Source organism: Patella vulgata, chromosome 9 (genome assembly GCF_932274485.2).
Source record: "Patella vulgata chromosome 9, xgPatVulg1.2, whole genome shotgun sequence".
Classification (NCBI taxonomy): domain Eukaryota; kingdom Metazoa; phylum Mollusca; class Gastropoda; family Patellidae; genus Patella; species Patella vulgata.
The window spans coordinates 44,111,493-44,119,901 of NC_065887.2; the positions used below are offsets into that span (position 1 = coordinate 44,111,493).

The 8,409-nt window shown below is 35.9% G+C and overlaps 1 long non-coding RNA gene across 2 annotated transcripts; it reads right to left on the reverse strand.

Annotated features, from left to right (window-relative positions):
• Positions 1-1,555: 1,555 nt before the first annotated feature.
• On the reverse strand, positions 1,556-5,360 carry LOC130014322 (uncharacterized). 2 transcript variants are annotated; one of them, XR_008789280.1, is made up of 3 exons: positions 5,035-5,360; positions 2,333-2,465; positions 1,556-1,632 (listed from the first exon to the last, which is right to left on the reverse strand). It is a non-coding gene; the product is annotated as an uncharacterized LOC130014322 (long non-coding RNA). The 2 variants fall into 2 exon arrangements; XR_008789281.1 differs by lacking the exon at positions 5,035-5,360 and adding an exon at positions 4,669-4,790.
• Positions 5,361-8,409: the final 3,049 nt, after the last annotated feature.

Here is an 8,409-nt window from a genome sequence, read left to right on the forward strand (position 1 = left end):
TTCTTTACCCGAAAACAAGAACTGAGAAAAGAAAGATCCCTACCCCATACCCCAAAAATATATAATTCAAATATATCTAAATTTAATAACATCCAAACCAAGCCCTAATTAGATTAATTATGCACTAAATTGAAATACTTTCAGAAACTGAAAAGTGCTACAAAGTCATATTACAAGTGATTTGTGAGGCATCTAGAAATAACTAGCATACACAGAAAACTAACAAAAGAAAAATGCACTATTTTGCAGGAGTAATAAAATGCTGTAGAACCTTTTCCTCATTAAAAAAAACAACAAACAAAATGAATATTTTGTACATAAAAGGGGCAAAGCATCAAGATTACAGGATTGAAAAATAAAAAAATATCAGAGAAAATCGCAAACATTAAATAATATGTACAAAATATATATAAATAATCACAAGTCAAAAGCAAGGAGGAGTCACTGTGGTTCAGTGAGTATAAGGCATTGGCCGAGAAATTTCAATTGGATTTTCCGACATAGTTCCCACACGTCAGTAGTGTAGGACATGGCAAGGGATAATTGGGTATAAGCCCGGAATTGAAACTACCCCCACTGCGTTTACTTTAAAGAACCCTTGACAATTGAATTATCTGACTCAATGACAGACCTTCTGATCCAATGTGCGTGTGTTAACCATTCGGCCCTCCTGGGTTCCATTTAAACAACCCTTGACAGTTGAAATATTTGATATAAGAGTAGGTTGTAGGGCAGAATCACCATATTAACACAGAAAAGTAGGATCTTAAACCCTATTTCATTTCATAAGCAAGGGAAAGTCACCTTAATGTAGGCTTAAGGTATTTTGTAATTTTGGGTATATTTGATCTACATTTGGTTTCTAGATTATGCCTATTAAATACTTTATGATTTCCGACCAAATTCTAAGTGATTAATATGTCACCTTACATTCTATATTATACATAAATTTCTGTAGAGAATTAAAATCTAATTGTGTTTGGGAAGAATATTTAACAGTAAAAACAAAAAATAAATATTCAAAAATTGGGTCAAATGCATTCTTTTCCAGAATTTTAAAATAAATTGATGCTTGGGATCTCTTGTTATCATACATCAAATAATCTTCCAGCCTAAAAAATAAAAAGTAGGCAATAAGAATACTTTCTTACTATTTATGGTTCACAATGTTTAAATAAACAATTTATTTTGCCACATCGAGACTGAGTCTCTATTTTGTTTCATCTTTGGGTAACACTTATTGTGTCTTGTCCAGTAACAGACCCAGGCAGATTATTATATTTTATTTCCATCGACAACAAATTGGATATTACCTATTAAAATCTATTTGAAAAGTAAAATATTGTCCATCAATTTTATACTGCTATTTACTGTAAAAATACACATAGGGTCTATCACAACTTGAAGAAAATCAATGGATGTGATTGTCAAAAATCAAGAATGCCAAGACTTGAATAGGAGAGTCCTAGGTATTTCCCCAAGAAGAATAACTAGATTACCAATCAAGTGTATAGAACTAGTTGATGATTAAAAATACAAATATGTATGTTACTTACATTTTACCTGATTATCAAGCTCTGTGAGAAAAAGTTTCCATAATATGAATAGCCATTTTCAACTGTCTTGATCTTTCTGATGTAGTTAACGGAGAAAAAAAACATACTATGTATTAGTTGACTTAAATCGACTCGACAGTTAAAAGATGAAAGTTTTAATTTAATTACATTGCATTGTAATGTGTTGGTTTGCTTTGTCACAGATGAGACAAAATGAAAAAAATGAAATGGAATGGGGTTCGGCGTCCTACTGTTCAGCTCCGACTGGGCTAATGAGGTTGGGCATATGCCATACAGTGTGCTATGAGAGAAATTTTGCCGGGTACCGTGACCCTAAGGCCTACTCTTGTATCAAATTCTAACTGCCAGGGGCTATTTTACATGCACGCCAATGTGTACACGGGACCACGTTTTTTTGTTCAATCTGAACGACTAGACAGCTGTCCTTGTAAGGCCCTCCGTTCTGCATTGTCTTACTGCAAACCCGCGACCTTAAAATATGCGAACCAGTGTCTAACCCACTTGGTCACCGTAGGTCCCCACAGATGAGATAGTCATATCTACATGTATCTGGACATAAGTAAGATTCTGTCTGTGCACATACATGTACTTCACAGTTTTACTATACTAAACTGAATTTTAAATTTCAAAATATTAAAATGAAATTAAGGTTTATGTCACATCAGCTCCAACCGGGCTATATTGTGCCAAACACATTATGGTGAGATTCTAAAATACCACAACAACAATCTTTTCTATTAGAATTGAACACTCACCCTCAAAAAACAACTATGAGAAATCATAGGTGCTCAAATCACCATTTCTTCAGCTCTTTTTTTTCCCATATTTGGGTTTTTTGACTTATTTTATTATATGATCTTTGATTTGCTATGGCATCTAATATGGAAACTGAAAAATATAAATATGTGACATGTAATTAACTGTTTAAGATACCTTACCATATACAAACTGTGTGATATCTAAAACCATTTGAATCCCGAAGATCTTACCGAAGCCGTGAAAATCTGTTTTAATAACCCTTGTTTGTCATGTGACTGGACTGTCACAGTAATTAGAAGAGAGCCATGTGGCTTAGTGTGTAAGGCACTGGCTTGCTACCCGGGAGGTTGCAGGTTTGCTCCCAGTGTTGACCGAGAAAGCTCATTTGGATTTTTCAGCATGGATTCCCTGTCTAGTCGTCATGGTGGCTTAGTGGGTAAGACGTTGGCTCGCTAGCCTGGAGGTCGGGTGTTCGATCCCTGCATTGGCCGAGAAAGTTCACCCAGATTTTCCGGCGTGGTTCCCCCTTGTCAGTGATGCAGGATGGAGGGCCTGACAAGGACAGTTGTCTAGTCATTCGGATGATACGAAAAAACGAGGTCCCGTGTACACGTTGGCGTCCACGTAAAAGATCCCTTGACAGTTGGAATTCGATACACCGCAGTGCCGCTGTCCGGGCAAAATTTCCCTCATAGCACACTGTGTGGTGTATGCCTGTCTTCATTAGCCCAGTTCGGAGCAAAATAGTAGGACGTTAAACCCCATTTCATTTCTAGTCGTTTCAATGGAACACAAAACCTGAGGTCCAATTGGTGATACCCACTCGATATAAATGAGTGGTGATTGGCTAATGCTTCGGCGAAGCGGACAGCCGGACACACCACTCAAATACAATTCGACCAAATATATTAAACATGTTTGATTCGGGCGTATGTCAGTGGATAAACTAGGTGAAGTTTAGCGCCAATTGATTCAGCCGAATCCTTTGGCTAGTTTATCCAGCACTGACGATTTAAGTTTGTACTTTCTTTATATGCAAATATCACATTTGAAAGAGGCTGTAGGCCTACTTTCTTTATATGCAAATATCTTATTTGAAATAGGCAATTATTATGTGATTCCCCACTTGAATGTGACTAGGAATAAGGTCGCCTGTCCAGCCTTGTGGGTTTTCTCCGGGTCCTCCGGTTTCCTCCCTTTGCTAAATACCCCTAGGGTGTATTCGAAACAGTGTTCCGGTGCAGAGAACGGACGGAGAAGGGGTTCTTGTCGGACTTGAGCAGTCTGGAATGCGTTCACGAACACGTTCCCGTTCTCAAATCCCACACTACCTCATAGCTGGTGTGAGGGAGAACAAACATGGTCGACGTATCGATAACTGCTGAGAAAACAGCATCATGGGTGCATTTATTAATTTAAAAGTTTAATACCGTTCGAAAATTGGATGTAGTATGTGGCCAGTATAACATCAAATAAGTTAGGTTGCCAGGCAACGAAACATATGCCCACAGCAGTTTAATCGTTTGCTCAGTCAACAGGGATTGTCGCATATTCATTCTTTTGTAGGTAATGTGGGCATTTACAAGAAAAGATTATAATTTTTGTCGTTTGTGGGTTTACAAAGGTTCTACAAACTGAAACAAGGGCCTTAATTGTTGAAATTTGACAGCTTTTTTGTTTTGTGTTTTACTAATTTAAATAATGCATACAAATCGGATGATAATTTTGTTGTTCGCGCGTTCACAAGGTTCGAAAAAGTGAAACAAGGGCCACAACTCTAGACATAATTCACGGAAATCGCAGAAATTTAATAGACGTCTTCGTTTTACTAATTTAAAAGATGCAAATGAATTTCACAAAGTGAAACAAGGGCCATAACTCCAGAAGAAACTAACGGAAATTATTGAAATTAAATAGGATTCATCTCATTAAAATAAACAACATATCAATTTCAAAATAATCAGGTCTGTAGACGACGGACAAACCTACGGACGAGGGCGATGACAATATGCGACCACATTTCCATGTGGGCGTATCAAAAGGTGATGTAATCGTCATCCAAAGAATTGAAAAGGAGTAAAACGGAGTCATAATTTATCATAAGTATGCTTAATAGCGAAGTCAATACCAAACAAGTTATCGTAACAGATTGTATAAATTTAATTCATCTTGTTACCATGGATACCGTTCTCTCATGTTCGAGACTCATGAAAGTGTTTTCATGTTCTTCAGCCGTTCTCGAACCTGCGCGAACACTGTTTCTAATACACTCCTACGGTACGCGCAAGCAAATCATTCAAATAAAATTGAACAATATTAGCCTCAAAATTACCTAGCGCCAGTAAGTATAAAGGATCTATCCGACAAACACTAACAACAACTCTAGGTTTATGCAGAATTAATATAACACAACATACACAGATGGCAATAGAATGAGACAGTGTTCAGGAAAAGGGCGGAAACGGAAGAAAAAAACCCGTCCTACTTGATTCTAGGACATAAAGCATGGGCCTACTTGATTCGACCAATTTAATACAAGGAAATGAATGGCATAGTTTGTGTCAAGTGAATTTAGTGAATTTTAAACCCCATTTACTCGCCCTCTCTCTACAGAGATAAATACTTTTCCTGTTACATACAATAACAATTATTGGCCATTATATAAAAAATATATTAAAAGGAAATGAAATTCTGTTACCTGTTTTTCTTTGTGTAGTACATGCTAACATCAATGACTGGAAAAAAAATAACGAAACTGTAGAGAAACTTCTGAATCATTGAAAGTCTAATTATTAGGCCTACACATTGATGACATTGATATAAAAAAAAGGCTGATTTGTTTGTTGTTGTTTTTTTCTTTTACAGAAATATTAAGATTACATTTCAAATAAACAACTAACACAAAAGTTAGTATCTAGCTATAGTCCATGTCTGGATATACATTTCTCCTTTTTTTTGGCCCGAACGTCTATAAAAATCAAAGATGGCGGCCAATAATTGCAACCGGGCATTACTATAAAATCAAGACAGATTCTAACCTGCTGGTCCTGGTCGGGGGTTTCTTGCAATTATAAGTATTTGAACAACGGTGTAGCGCCGATTAGCTAATAATAATTAAGCACGATTTCAGAAAAATTAAGACAGAATCATTAGATTGCTGAATTAGCGGAACACTTTTAGAACACATCAAAAAAAATTTCTTTGTGGCGCCATTATATAAATAGAATTCCGGTGCAGTCAGTGGCAGTGGTTCTAAATCTGACTGTTTTAAACGAAACGAATTATTATATACATAGAAGCAATATATACATGCTAAATTAAATACATTTTTTGTAAAAATTTACAAACCTGCGGTCTGGTATTCTATGTGACCATTATAATATTTTTTTTAAAAATATCACGGCTAAAGCACTCTGTTGATGCTAACGTCACTACATCTAACTGAATGTCGCTGATATAATATCAAAGAAAGAATTTGTCGCAATGACTAAAGTTTTGATACTTCTTCTTAGTTAGTTGTATTTTACGTCCGCTTCCACCGAAGTGATATCGCAGACAAAAAGTATAGATAACTTGGAGAACCATTATATCAATAAGTCGATTATGAGATACACGTGGATGATCAATTAAATTTGATTGGTTACTTTTCAGTTAACCAATACTGTCCAATTTCGATTACATCAACCAATTACATTATTAAGAGTTTTACTCATTTTTTTTGTTCATTGCACATTGAATCAATTTTCGAAAACACCAGGGTGCTGAAAATCACATGTACACTATATATTCATTTGGTCTATCAGTTTATTGGGTCAATAAAAAAAGACAGACATTTTAACTATACAGACAACTTAACACCAATTAACATTCAAGTCTGTCTGGCAATTGTCTGATTAATTGGTACTCACTCCCTTCCAGTGAAGAACAGTATGTGATTTTCGAGATGTGAATTAAGCCCTTTATTACTTTTCTTAAAACTTGACGACTCCCGAATTCAGACTTTGTATGGAGTTTTTTTCTTAAAAAGACAACAAATCGTGGAAGGTACACATTACTTGTGTTAATGATATGAAAAAACACACAAGATTTTATAAATCGACACAAGTTTGTGTTAATGCAATGCAAAACAACACATAACTTGTGTAGATTAGTTTTAACACAGGTACTTGTGTTGAGATCCAACACAAGTGTTTTTTCAGTGTAGCAAGTACCGCCAGTTCTTGTTCTAAATCTTATATAAGCGGGTGTATCTTTACGTTATCCTGTTCAACAAGAAAATAAACATAACTAATTTTATATATCATATTTAAAATATAAAATAAAATGTGGTTCAATTAAAACACTGTATTAGCAGTAAAGAGAAACTCTGTAAGGGGCGGTCGGTGAACGAGCCATAACGCATAACTGTCTTTCTGGGAGCCTATAGATATACCATTAGTGCAAAGGCTTACAGAATCTCTATTCGGCTGAGTGAAAGCGCTGCTTTACGATTGTTTATAAAAGAAGTTAATTACTTATGTTAATAAGTCTAATGTAGAGATTATTATATATATATATACATGGTTTCAACAACAGACATCTTGTCTCGTGCAACACGTGTTTCTAGTCAGAGTAAAAACCACGCCCTATTTAAATAGTTCCAATCTTGTTTGACAACGGCCGAGCAAAATCTCGGGTTTCTTCGGGCTTCGTTCCCACTGGGTCCCACGACTTGCATATAGAACAGATCACTCGACTTTAACCTCCTTCGTCTGATTAAATATCTATAATAAAATAAAAAACAGATAGATGTCAATACATTAACACGATCAGGCTCCTCCATCCATTCAACAGGTATAGTCAGGCTCTTCCATCCACAGGCGTCTGTAACGTGGAAGATATTTCAAACATAACATCAAACTATTTCTAAAGTCTCGTACGTTCATTTTCGTAAGCGAGATTAATAAATAACTGGTCTGATTCCAATTTCTAACTCAGGGGCAAATAACTCGTCTGAAACTGATTCACTTTCAGTAGATATAATAATACCAAGGTGAGAAACGGATTGGAATTAAATAATTGGGATCAAAGTTAACTACTCTAAGATTCCGCAATTCTCTTTACATTTGGCTAGGTAGACCATCGAGTCTACGATGACTTTTTAAAATTATCCACGTGAACCTCTTTAAGTAACGTGGACGATATCAGATATCAAAAATGTTTGGTTCAATCCACACGCTTCCCATTTTCTGCCTGCCTTATTCCAAGGTCTGGTTGATTTATGATAATTTAGATGAAACAGGTGACCCCACCTGTATGTAAAAAGGCTATCTATGTGTTATAGATTTAAACGGTAACCGCGGTAGCTCAGTGAATAAGGTGGTGGCTTACAAACCAGAAGGTTATTGGCTGAGAAAGTTACCCAGAGTGTCTATAGGATTGGCCGCACTTTGTCGTGGGTGTAGGGCTGGCAGCACCTTGTCGAGGGTGCAGGAATGTCCGATGCAGGGCAAGGTTAATAATAATAATAATAATGACTTTATTTGAGAAGGGTTGAAGATTAGGCTCTAATTGACTTTCTAACGTCCTGCCCTTCTCATCACACTGTATGGCGTATCCTTGTCTTCATACTCTTCAATTATAGCCCGGTTGGTGCAGAAGGGTGGGACATTAAACCCCATCTTATTGATATCTTTAACCTGAAAGTTAACAAGTGGCAGCTCTTCATTTCTCTAGAAGTTAGTCGCCGACCAACTCTGTATAATTTGTACAAGTGTATTTTAACGAGTTCTCGACTGTCTACAACCATTTTTAGGTCTTCCCATGTGGAGTACATAATTTATATAATTAAATTGGAATAAACTAAATCCTCTCAATAAATATACCAGTAGATGGCCAAAATCACAAGTATTTTTCAGGGTTTAAAGAACCCTTGAAAGAAAATTAAAGTCGTGGAAATAATCCATTTATTGTGGATTATTGTAATATACAAGATGTTTCTATGACAACCAAGTAAAACACCATTACAATAAACTCGCTAATTATTGAACAGAATAAAAAACCATGTCGTCCTATTTTTATCAATACAATTTTC